Source organism: Petaurus breviceps, unplaced genomic scaffold (genome assembly GCF_028583685.1).
Source record: "Petaurus breviceps papuanus isolate PSGF00001 unplaced genomic scaffold, PetGlider_PUasm1.0 175, whole genome shotgun sequence".
NCBI classification, from domain to species: domain Eukaryota; kingdom Metazoa; phylum Chordata; class Mammalia; order Diprotodontia; family Petauridae; genus Petaurus; species Petaurus breviceps.
The window spans coordinates 59,124,488-59,137,668 of NW_027185764.1; the positions used below are offsets into that span (position 1 = coordinate 59,124,488).

Consider the following 13,181-nt stretch of genomic DNA (forward strand, 5'->3'; position numbering starts at 1 on the left):
TCCTCTGAATTTTTCATATTTATAATTTTAAGGTGTAATAAAACCCATTACATTCAGGTAATAAAATTTGTTTAGCCAGTATGTGTAAAAGGTGACATTTAAATTGAGGTCTTCCTGGTGCTAAGACCAGCTAGAGTGGTGTATTCATTATGCTACACTGCCTTTCTCAAAAACAAAGTATGTATATAGTCTCTCCTAGGCCATTTATGTTTCTTGTAGTTTTTCCAAAAACCTTGTAGTTTCACCAAAAATGAAAAAAAAGCCCTGCCCTTCTAGGCTTTGTGACAATGTGTTTGTCATGGGAAGTTCTTGGCAGGTCATTGGCAAGGTGACGGTTTGTCAGGAGAAACTAGTCTCAATGCCTTTTCTTCTGAGACTATCAGTAATAAAAGCAAACTCCTCACTTGAAGTCCCTTCCCTGATGCTTTGGGGTATTCTTTACTCCAATTTTAATTAGTACTTGGTGGCTGTGCTCTTACCCAGCCTCTAAGCTCATGTAGAGCCCTTGAGTTTCTTAAGGTCAAAGCTTCATTTTGGGGCTCCTGATGGCTGTGTGGGATGGTGGGACATCCTTGAAGCTCTCAAGCTAGGACTGAGATGATGCAGAAAGAGAGCTGAATGTTGTAGAATGACAAGGCTCTCCTGGGTGATGCTTCTGTTAAATAAAATAGGTTCAAGGACATCTGCCACGATTCATAGGGAATGATAATGAGCTAGGAAGCTGCATGATTCAGCTGTGGTTACAGTGGTTCAGATGAAGTGAGGAGACCATTAGTCAGAGCTTTATGTTCTTGTTAAGTGCAAATGAAACAGGAATAAATATTGTCAAGCAAACCCTAATTCATACCCCCTGCTATTCAAACAAACAAACAAACCAGCCCACTGGCTCTCCAGAGCTCCCAAAGAGGCTGTGAACAGGCCAGCCCAGCCCACAGTGCAGATGATTCCTATTGATTAACCATGTGTTGAGTATTTATACAAATTAACTCACAAAATGCAGCAATTTCTAAACAAAGTCCTGCAATAGTTTTACAGACTCAGTCAAGTGATCAAACCTATTAGTGGTGATCAGCCCCTCTGAATCTCTCTCTGACAATCCCCATGATCAGCAGGCATCTGTGAGGCATTCAGTAGCATCAAACCTAAATAGGAATGACCCTGGTAGGCCACATATTGCCTTAGAAATCCACAAATTAATGTTATCTATGCTGTATTGTATTTTTTTTGGGGGGGAGGGAGGAGGCAATCAGGGTTAAGTGACTTGCCCAGGGTCACACAGCTAGTAAGAGTCTGAGACTGGATTTGAATTCAGGTCCTCCTGACTTCAAGGGCCACTGTTCTATCTACTTTACCACCTAGCTGCCCCTGCTGTATTATATTTTTCATTTATTTTGTTAAACATTTACTAATTACATTTTAATATTGGCTTGCTTGGGAAGTTGGCTGGAGTCAGAGTCGAACACTTCTGGTTTAGAGTCCTCAGCAGTTTGAAGATAGAAGATTCTGCATTTCCAGGTGCCATAATCCCCTCAGGATTGAACCCAACCTCAGTGCTGCCCAGGCCTCCTCTTCCAGAGACAGATCAGTGAATACTTTCTCATCGAGAGATGGAAAGGGTAGATCTAGGGGGGGCATCACAGATGTAGTAATAGAAAGGGCTTAGAGCTCTTCTCATCCAACACCGTCATTTTTGGCAGATGAGGAAACTGAGGCCTAGAAAGATGATGTGACCTGCCCAAAGTCAAATAGCTGGGTAGGTAGTAGTGCTGGGATCTGAAACCAGGTCCCTGACTTGAATTCTAGCACCTTTCCCCTTATTTGAGGCAATTCCATTCAGGGATAAGAAGCCAGTCAGTCAAACATGGAGTGGAGAGACCTCTGGAAACCTGGGTTCTGTTCTTTGATTCTGCCACCTACTATCTATGTGACCTTAGACAAAGCACAATTTCCCTGGCCCTCGGTGCTATTGTGTAAAAAAAAATGTTTAAAATTGTTTTAACATGTAATTGGGGAAATAAAATTTTTTAAGAAGTATCTCCGGTCTTTTTTTCCCCAAAGTACCAATTGGTAGCCCCACTTTCTCTCTTCTATTCTTTTTCCTAATCACTTCAAAGTCTGATTCCCTTGGCATTGTGGGACCCAAGTTATCATATTTTCTGGATGGCCCTGGATGGGAGTATAATTCCTTCAATCAAGAGTGGTGTTTGCTTGATTCCAATGGAAATTTCCTACAGCTTCCAAGTGTCTATGCCTACTGAATTTTCTTGGTTATCATTACAGGCCTGGTTGTGTGGCTCACACAAGGCAGGCCACATCCCATGAAGCCTATTCTAATCCATCCCACACACTAATGTAAGATTTTTAAAATGTCTCTTCTATGATGTCATTCTCTGCTTAAAATCTTCCAGTGGTTCTCCATTATCCCCAGATAAAATTCAAACTCCTTTGTCTGGCATTCAATGTTTCCTACAATTTGATTCTTAATAATCCTTTGAAGTTAAACTTTGGTTTCTACAAATACATAAAGTTCTTATAGAAAGCCTTCTGACACCAGCCAGCAAGGTCTTATCTCTGACTCAATGAACACTCCTTTAGTATCTCTGCCTCACACTATGGTCACATCATTTCTCCCTAACTGGAATGTTACTAATCCTATTCCTCCTAGCCAAATCCTAAAGTTTCTTCCTGGCCCAGTTCAAACCCGGCTTCTTCTGAGATTTCCCTTATTGCCCCTACCCCAGGCTAGGGAAAGCTTCTGAACAATTAGAGCTGTCCAAAAATGGACTAGGCTGTTAATGGAGTTTCTTATCACTGAAGGATTTCAAGCAAGGACTAGATGACCACATATCAGGGACTCTTATTCAAGTACAAATTAAACTAAGTGGCCTCTGAATTCCCTTCTAATTAGGAGGTTCTGAATTCCCATAGGTGCACGCCACAATTGTTCCATTACTTTTACCTCTCCACTTCCCTCTGGGAAAAGTATCTAAAAACATTGTACCTCTCAAGCTAGTGGGTAAAATTTTACCTGTCAGCAGACTCTGGTTAGGGCAATGGATTTTTTTTTTTTTAGCATTTTATTTTTGCCAGTTACATGTAAAAACAATTTTAACAGTTGTTTTAAAAACTTTGAGTTCCAAATTCCCTCTCTTCCTCCCTCCCAACCCCCGCCCCATCCCATTGAGAAGGCAAACAATTCGATATAGGTTATACATGTGCAGTCATGCAAAACATATCCACAATAGTCATGTGAAAAAAAATAGACAAAAAAAACCCTCAAGAAAAACAAAGTAAAATAAAAGGATGCTTCAATTTATATTCAGACACCATCAGTTCTTTCTCTGGGGATGGATAGCATTTTTCATGATAAATCCTTCAGAGTTGTTTTGGATCATTGTATTGCTGAGAATAGCTAAGTCATTCATAGATGATCATCTTACAATATTGCTGTTACCTTGTACACAGTACATTTCACTCTTCATCAGCCCATGTAAGTCTTCCCAGGTTTTTCTGAGAGCATCCTGCTCATCATTTTTTATAGTACAACAGTATTATGTCTCATTTTTCCCATACTTATGCCAACATTTGTCCTTTACCTTTTCTGTCCTATTAGCTAATCTAATAAGTATGAAGTAGTACCTCAGAATTGTTTTAATTTGATTTCTCTAATCAATAGTGAGTTAGAGTATTTTTTCACATAGCTATAGATAGCTTTACTTCATCTGAAAACTGATCATATCTTTTGATCATTTATCAATTGGAGAATGGCTCTTATTTTTATAAATTTGACTCAATTCTCTATATGTTTGAGAAATGAGGTCTTTATCAGAGAAACTTGCCTCAAATTTTTATTCACAGTTACTATTTCTAACTATATTTCCCTCCAACTTATTACCTCCCCTAGCTGGTTTATTCTATTCTCTCTCTCCTTTCACCCTGTCCCACCTTGAAAGTGTTTTACTTCTGACTACCCCCTCCTCCATCTGCCCTTCCAACACCCAGCTCCTGCCTTATACCCTTCCCTCCTATTTTCCTATAGGGTAAGATAGGTTTCTATGCCCCATTGAGTGTCTATGTTATTCCTTCTTTGAGTCAGTCCTGATGAGAGTAAGATTTATTCACTCTCCCTCCCTCCACTGTAAAAGCTTTTTCTTGCCTCTTTTATGTGAGATAATTTACCCTTTTCTCTCTTTCTTTTTCTCCCAGTACATTCCTCTCTCACCCTTTAATTTAATTTTTTTTTAAGATACCATCCCTCCATATTCAACTCACACCTGTGTTCTCTGTCTGTTGATACTTCTAACTACTCTAATAATGAGAAAGGTCTTATAAGTTACAAATATTATCTTCCCATGTAGGAATGTAAATAATTTAACCTTATTAATAATAAGTCCCTTATGATTTGCCTTTTCTGTTTCCCTTTTTACTCTTCTCTTGAGTCATGTATTTGAAAGGCAAATTTTCTATTTAGCTCTGGTCTTTTTAACTTAATTTAATTTTATACTCACAAAAATCTATGAGGTAGGTGCTACTATTCTTGTTTTCCAGACAAGGAGATTGAGCCTAAGAGAAGTTGATTCGCCCAGGGTCACACAGATAGTAAGTGTCTGAGGCCAGATTTGAACTCAGGTTTTGCTAACTCCAAATTTTGCCCTCTTCTTCTTGGTCACTTAGCTTCTATAGACAATGATGCCAGTGGACATACCAACAAATAAGAAACCATGTAGACCAAAGGTCACCATAGTGGGGTCTCCTGGTGGACCTTGATCTGACTCCAAAGGGTTTGTGATCAACCAATTGAAGAGCAGAAAGACAAGCTGCACACTCTCCCCTCCCCTCTCTCCTCCTACAACCAAGGAAGCTTATTTCCAATGTAACCATACCTATGGTTATTCTCTAATACTCTGTCCCCTCTCTTTGCTGTGTGATCTCCCAACCTTCCTTCTTTTCAGCCTGGGCGTCAGCTCCTCAGGGCAATTATACCTTAAACTAATCACTACTCTTTAGAGCTGTGCAGGTGTCATTGGGGAAATTTTGCCTCTACCCTCTTCCATGAAGATCACTTTGTGGCTCTGGCAGGTGCCTTTGGAGGGTGGGCTCCATTCTTAGGACAGTGAATGGTGAGTAAGCATACGCCTCCTCCTTTTTTATTTTGGCTAGTTTAGAGTGAGTCACTCAGGACACGTAAGCCTGGATGGATTGTGATCTGCATCAAAGATCAAATTACCTTGTCTTTCCTTCCAAATTCACCTATCTCCCAGACTTCCCTGTTACCGTCATGGGCTTTACCATCCTTCCAGTCACCCCGGTCATCTTTGATTCCTTTCTCCTCCTTGCTGTCCATTTCCAACTAGTAGCCAAGTCCTGCTGGTTCTCCAAATCTCTCACCTTGGTCCTTTTTTCTTTACTCACACAGCCACCATTCTATTCCAGGCCCTCATTGTCTCTCCTCTGGTGTGCTGCAATGGCCTCTTCATTGGTCTGCCTGCTCCGGTCCATCTGCCACACTATAGCCAAAACGATTTTGTGCAGGCCTGACCTGCCCTTTCTCTACTCAATAAAATTCAATGACTCCTTAATGACTTTAGGACTAAATATTATTTCATGTTATCTCATTTAGAAATTTCTCTCTTGTGTAAGTTTTCTAATGTATATATATAGGGTGTATGTGTATTGCCCATGGATGTCATATATGTCCACATGGATCTGTCTAGATATGGCTTACTGGAAAGCATGAATAGAAATCACTAGAATCTTCTCCACCTATCCTTCTTTAAAGAAAACTTTGATTCCTGCCAAGAGGAGAGTAGGAGTTTACAAGGCTGGCCACTCTCTTCTCCTCAGTGAGGGGGGTACTGAGCTAGAATCATTTCTCTCTGCCCTCCTAAATATTGTTAGACTAGGAGACATCTTTTTTTTTTGGTTCAAGCTTCTGTTCTGATCATTCTCCCTTAATGCTAAAGAAGGAGTATCCCAAGCTACATATGCAAGGCTTAACTTCCTACCCACCAAATGCCAATTACAAAAAAGCCACACGTAATGAATAGCAAATAAAACCATCTATCCAAGCAGAAAGCTTCAAAATTTCAAAGAAGTTGTAGAGATGCGAATATACAAACAATGTACAGAGTGATGATCTTTCCTAGAGGAAGCAAGATATTTCAGCTCAACCAAGAGAGGCTTAGATCTCATTCAAGGGGAAATTCCCCAGTCTCTAGTGTGGTAAGTTGAGGATAGGCACATGATCGAAGTGCCTGCTCCCCTAGATGTCAGATTCTTCTCAGTCTCTCTCCCTTTAGGAAACTCTCCCTAAAGAGAATCTATAACTGTATATCTTTTCTCATGAATCTGCAAGTCAGAGGTAGGATTTCCCTTTCCTTTTCTTTTCCCTTTCCCTTCCCTTTTTCTTTCCCTTTCTTTTCCTCTTCCTTTTCTTTCTCCCTCTTCCCTTCCCCCCCTTTCAACAACTCCTTCTCTTCAGCAAGAATGGAGCACTGAGTTGTCAATTTCTACCAATGAAGAGTCTCATGCAAATAGGGTTGACACCCTGGTTACTTATAATTATGAGTACAGCAGTACATGGATATAATTTATAAATAAGTTAACATCCACATATTGGGGACACCTGTTCACCTCTTTTTTGGCTGATAGGAGGTATGCAATAAAAAAAAAGTTTGGTGAGAGCCTGGACAACAAAATGACTTTGGGAAGCAAAAACTAAAAACAAAACTCTGCCCTGTATGCAGGATTCAGGAGTTGCATCCTGTCCATTGCCCCAGCGCTGCCCTGATTTTTAGCATCAAATCATGGGAAAAATAAGTCCTCCTCTTATTTCCTTCCTAGACAAGTTAAATAAGAAAGAACAAAGTCATTTAGTTAGCCACAGTCCTTGAGCACTTCCTATGATGAGACAGACCACTAAGAAAAATATTGCAAACTTTTCAGAGATTTTGAAGTAATTTACTAATCAAATTATGTAGAAAACAACTTAGGAACACCCATAGCTAAAAGACAAAAAACCCACCTGAGATCCTAACCATCAGCCTTATCCTAGGTCATGACTAAGGCTGGCTTCTGTTTTCCCTGGACTTGAGACTACTGTAGATCCAAGTTGGTTTGAAGGTAGTCTTAATCAGTTGATGGCAATTTTGGAGACTTACTGAGAGACAACTTCCAAGGGAGTGGGTCAAAGAGAGAAGAACATTGTCAAGTCTACAACAAAAGCAGCTCATCAGAATAGTCTATGATAGCTAATGATTTTTTTTTCCTTAGATGATATTATTTTCATGTTTTGATCATATTAGCATATGTAACAGTAAATCATTTATATACTATATATTGTATATACTTATATTATATACTTATATATACTAATATACTATATATTGTAAACTTTTTTGCACCTTGATAGAATATATTCATGACTTCCTGGGGACAAAATTAATTATCACCTAATGGTCAGCCTTCTGCTGATTCTTTTTTAAATTTTCAACACAACTTTATTTGCATAATCTGAAAAGATTTTAGAGTTTTGTTATTAACTATAAACTATCGCAAAATTATTGGCCAGGAATTTGGAAATAACCTGATTTCATATCACAATTCAAGATGTTTTTTTTTTTCTTTAGATCTCCTTTGGGAAGGGATATTCAGAGGCAGAAAGTGGTCCTCCAATCTAACCAGAAGGAATGCTGTCTTCTAAGAAACAAAACCATTCTTCTATACTTCCCTGGATTTGGGTCAGCTTAAACAGACTCTGGCCCAGAAGATGCTTGTCTAGATCTTCAACACCATCACTTAGGGAAAAGGTGGTATGCGGTTCCTGCATGGCATAACAGGCCTATTGGAACTGATCTTGCAGGCTTCTTTAGGCATGAGGCCCACAAAGGTCACCTGTAATTTCAGGGCAATGCTACAGGACATGTCCAGAGTCAGGGCTTCCAGGAGCTGTGTACCACCATCTACATTTTTGGACTGGCTTCTACTTGATCCTTAACTCAAACAGTGCCTTATGGTATATTCTGCCAATCCTCAGAACCTTGCTTGCTTTGATAAATCAATTTAGTTGCTTCATAGAGCTGGTACACGAGTTTTCTGATGGTGTTCTTGGCACCTTTGATATTTTCTATAGCATTCTTTTATGCCTGGAGGTTGCTTGGCAGAGAATTTAGTGACCTGAAATAGCCTTTGGCTCTTGAAGAGTCTTCTCTAAAATGATCTCTGTCTTCCTCTGAAGATTTTTGGTTATTAGCCATATCCAGTGAGACTGGGAGGTATTTGTCCATATAAAGTTTTAATTCTTCTAGTGTCTGTTTCTCCTCTTGGATTTCAAATGAGGTTTTCTCTTCATCAGACACAGATCTTATGGTAACACCACTGGCACTTGGGGCATCTTCCTTGCTTGAATCACCACTATTGGCATTCGTTAATAAATTGGTTTCTTTTGATGGTTGAACTTCATTAAGAATGATCTCTTTAGATTAACATAGTTCCTCCTGTGGCACCTATGGTCTGCTCATTCCCTCTTGGCTGATAGGCTTACTTGAAGTTTTGGAATTGAATCTCACCACAATCTGTTTTATATCATTAAGCATATCAGAGACAGTGTTCTCCATCTATGATGGGCTTGTTCTGGTTTCTGCAAGACAGAGAGTCTTTTTTGCCAATAGTAGATGTATGGTCCATGCAAGCCTTCTTCGTGCCAGTAGTAGTGATATGGCTAAAGTTATACCTGGGCATTTTTTTCTTTTGATTCTGCACTTGGCACAGACTGGGGCTCTCAGAGCAGAGTTGCTGACTGCCTCAGACCTATACTCAAAGCCAGTCTATCTTGGGAAAATGTATGATGACTTGTCCTCCAGTATAACCTGTGAGAAAGTAGATAGATAGATGGATGGATGGATGGATGGATGGATGGATAGATAGATAGATAAGGTGGCTAGGTAGACAGATGATAGATAGACAGACAAAACATTTATCAAGATCTTACTGTCTTACTATGAAATCTAGGAGTCTGCAGACCCTGCATGAAGAGGAGCTAGAAAGGGGGTGAGTGGGGGCAAGAGAAGAAGAGAAGTAGAGAAGTCTAGAGAGTGTGGAGTGGATCCAGAAGCCTACACCATGAGGAAGAGGAGGCACAAGACCAGGCTTTAGATGGAGGCAGTCTCTAACACCTTGGGATTTCTGCTGTCACTTTGTTGGTTTGTGTTTCCAACACTAGCCCTGTGGAGGTTGGGTCAATTCCTCCAAGGTAGTAGTCTAGTAATTTAGATGACCCTCAGCCAGGGAAGAGTGGTGCTTTGGGCTGACAGGGTAGGCTCAGTCTCTAGACTTCTCTCAAGCATAACTAACTGAGCCTCAGACCATTTAGCAGAGGCTCAATCAATATTGTTTTTTAAAAAATGGATAAAAATAAACTAATCCTCTGTTAAAATGCAAATAAGTTGCCTGGGAGAAACAACATATTCATTATCATCCATTGGGGTAGATTCAGTGTATTGGACTAGCAGAGTGGAGAGTGTGTGTAGGAGGGAGAGAGGGCTAGGCCATGGTCTATGGAGGGTCCAGTTTTAAGGAAGGGGTTGCTTAGAGCATAGAACTCTGCTGGGGCTGGGGTGGGGGTGGGGGGCTAGGGAATATACTCGGGCAGCCCCAGAGAAATAAGGGAGAGCATAAAAACTGAGAGTTCTGGGCTGTGCCAGTGTGGGGAGGATGGGGCACTGAACACCCACTGACCTAATTTTGCCTTGGGGCACCTCTTGCTCAGATGTGGGTGTATGAGGCAGGAGGAGGCTCAGATGGCCAAGATCCCCCAATGCGGCAGGTAGATGTGACAACTGTCTCTGGCACATTAGAGAACAGCGCACACACATCCCCTAATACCAGGCTTGGTGCCATTGTGGCCGTTTCAGATACTGAAACCCTCCACATCCCTGGCTCCTGCAGAGGTTTGATGTCTGATTCCCAGGCCTGATAAGAGGAGGCAGCTAAGGATAGAGTCATGAATCAGCCGACTGGAAGTCTTCCTGTCTGCAGGCTCTGCTGCTCATTGATTGCACCGAGCCCTTTGTAGTCCCATCCCCACTGAGAGCTGCATATGCACTGGTGGTACATCGGTACATCCTACTCGCAGCAAGCAGACATACATAGCCCTTAGCGCTCCACATCTGAGGCATAGCTACTACAGTCTCAGAAATTGTCTGATCAATTGATTCTGCTTCTCTCTCTCTTTTTCTTCCTCTCTCTCTCTATCTCTGTCCCTCTGTCTCTCCTTCCCTCACTCTGTGTCCCTTTATTTCTGTCTCTTACCTCTTTTTCTGTCTTTATCTGTTTCTTTGCCTGCCTGTTTATCTGTCTCTGTGTGTATGTCTCTCTTTCCCCCTTCCCTCCCTTTCTGTGTCTCTTTATATCTGTCTCTATCTCTTTTTCTGTCTGTCTATTTCTTTCTCTGTTTCTCTTTTCTGTCCTGTCTCTCCATCTCAGTTTCTGTCTCTCTGTCTTTCCCTTTCACTCACTCACTCTCCTATCTTTATTTCTGTCACGATTTCTATCTCTCTCTGTCTCTATCTCTGCCCCTGTTTCTCTCCTTCCCTCCTCTGTCTCTCTTCTTTCTCTACCTCTGTTTATTTGTCTCTTCATGTGTATCTCTCTTTCCCCCTTCCCTCCCTTTCTGTGTTTCTTTATTTCTCTATCTCTTTCTCTGACTTTGTCTATCTCTTTCTCTGTCTCTCCTCTGTCTCTGTCTCTCCATCTCAGTCTTTGTCTCTTTTTCTCTCTGTCCTTTTCAGCAAATGATGCAGATTACAGTCCAGCCTTTCTAGATGTGGGGTTTGTTCATTTTTCCTTCCTGGGGGAATTCTGAATTTGGAGGACCCATTAATAAAAATGCAGTGAGTGGCATCATGGCCCAGGGCCCCAGATTTAGAGGCAGAAGAAAAATAGAATTCAACCCTCTTATTTTACAGATGAGGAAACTAAGACCCAGTGAAGGGAAATGACTTGCCTAAAGTCAAACTGGTAGTAAATAATATAACTGGGAATTGAACTTCTGTTTCTTGACTCCAAAATCAGTTTACCTTCCACTGTCTTATGCTGCACATGATTACCCTGGAGAGAGGAAGAACTGGGTTCAAGTCCTGTATCTTGACACATACTAGCTATGTGACCCTGACCAAGTAATTTAACCTCCTTGTGGGTGTGATTGTGTTTGATTTGGTTTATGCTATTTTTCTCTTGGTGCTTTCAGTTCCCAAGATGACACTTTAAAGCTAGTTGTGGCAGATAAGTTGCCTCTCTACTCCACTGTAGGGAGCTCCTACAATGGGAGTCTTCCTTTTGTTGTTGTTCAGTCATCTCAGTCATGTCCAACTCTTCATGACCCCGTCTGGGGTTTTCTTGGCAGAGATATTGGAGTGGTTTTCCCATTGCCTTCTCTAGCTCATTTTACAGATGAGGAAACTGAGGCAAACACAGTTAAATGACTTGCCCAGGGTCACACAGCTAGTAAGTGTCTGAGGTCAGATTAGAACTCAGGAAGGTGAGTTTTCCTGACTCCAGGCCGAGCGCTGTGTGCACTATGGTGCTCCCTAGAGACCTACCTGAAGGGAGTTTCCTACATGTGATGAAACCTCAGGTTTTGACTGAATTACCTAACACATGCAGAGTTCTCAGTCCTTTTGTGGGGCACCTAGTTTCCAGTGAATTTGTTGAAGCTGGCTCTGAGGAGCTCTTGTGGAAAGGCCACAGGATCCTGACACCTCAGCTCAGGGTTTAGTTCTGCAAGTATGTCACTGTTTACCAGAGAGAAATTCTCCTCCTGTGCTGCTGCAGGGTCAGAGGGGTGTTCAAAAAATGGCAAGCCCAAATCCACATGTACTGGGAAAGAAGGCTTGCCCACCCTGCTCAAGAAACCCAGCACAATCTGCCAACAAACACACCGGGATGGAGAAAGTGGAAAATGCGTCAAGTGCCTGCTGGGGAAGGACAGCAGTTCTAGCAAGACAGCTGGGAGCATGGCCTGTCATGAGCCGCCGCCCTCCCATTGTGGAACACTTTGTAGTTCAGTCATTTGTAGAAGTTTCCAACTCTTTGTGACTCCATTTGGAGGTTTCTTGGCAAAGATACTGCTGTGGTTTGTCATTTCCTTCTCCAGCTCCTTTTACAGGGAACTGAGGCAAACGGTGAAGTGACTTGCCCAGGGTCACACAGGTAGTAAATGTCTGAGGCCACATTGGAACTCATGAAGATGAGCCTTCTTGATGCCTGTCCTGGCACTCTGTGCAGCATGGCTCCACCTAGCTGCCCCCTGCTAACCACAGTTAGATAGGGACCAGCAGGATGGGGTAGTTTGAGCAATTCTGTATCTCTAGGGTTTGGGGAACATTCATTTTGTAAATATTTGTACTTTTTCCCCCACGGAAAGGAAGTTTAGAGACTATTGAGTCCTATCCCTCCATTTTACATATGAAGGAACTGAGGCAGAGAGGTAAAGAAATTTGTCCAGGGCTACACAGCTAATGTCTGAGGTGGAATTTGAATCCAAGTTTTCCTCTCCTTAGGTCCAGGTCTATGCCATGCATTTATGTGCCTGCCTTGGACTGGCCCTTCTGGAATTGTCCTGGGGAGGCACGTCCCGCCCATGTGCTTTTGAGAAGGGACGCTGGCCCAGTGGTGTGCTAGAGCGATCTTGAAAAGCTGACTTAAATTTTCAGTGTGAGCATTTACACCTGAGAAATTGGCATAAGTTACAAATCAGAGACTGATTTAATGTTTTGCTAGTTAACTAGACTTAAGAAAGGGATGGAGAAAATATAAATAATGCAGATTCAATTTAAAAGTGTGTTTTGCTAAAGAGCCAATTGTTAAATATTTACCAGCACATTCTTGACCCTGGATAAAGGCTTTAATAGTTTCTGTTTATGTCTTCTTAGAGGGGAGAACTTGGAGAAACTTGTTCAAATGGACCAGATTGTTGTGGAATTGGGGTAGCTGATGATTAGAATTATTCCCTTCCCTTCCCTCCCTTCCCCTCCCCTCCCCTCTCCTTCTCTTCCCTCTCCTCCCTTCCCTTCCCTTTCCTTCCCCTTCCCCTTTCCCTTCCCTTCCCCCTTTCCTTTCCTTTCCTTTCCCTTTTCCTTTCCTTTCCTTTCCTTTCCTTTCCTTTCCTTTCCTTTCCTTTCCTT

The 13,181-nt window shown here is 41.7% G+C and overlaps 1 pseudogene; it reads right to left on the reverse strand.

The window, feature by feature from the left end:
• Positions 1-7,624: 7,624 nt before the first annotated feature.
• Positions 7,625-13,181, reverse strand: part of LOC138159218 (uncharacterized) — a 58,735-nt pseudogene continuing 53,178 nt past the window's right edge.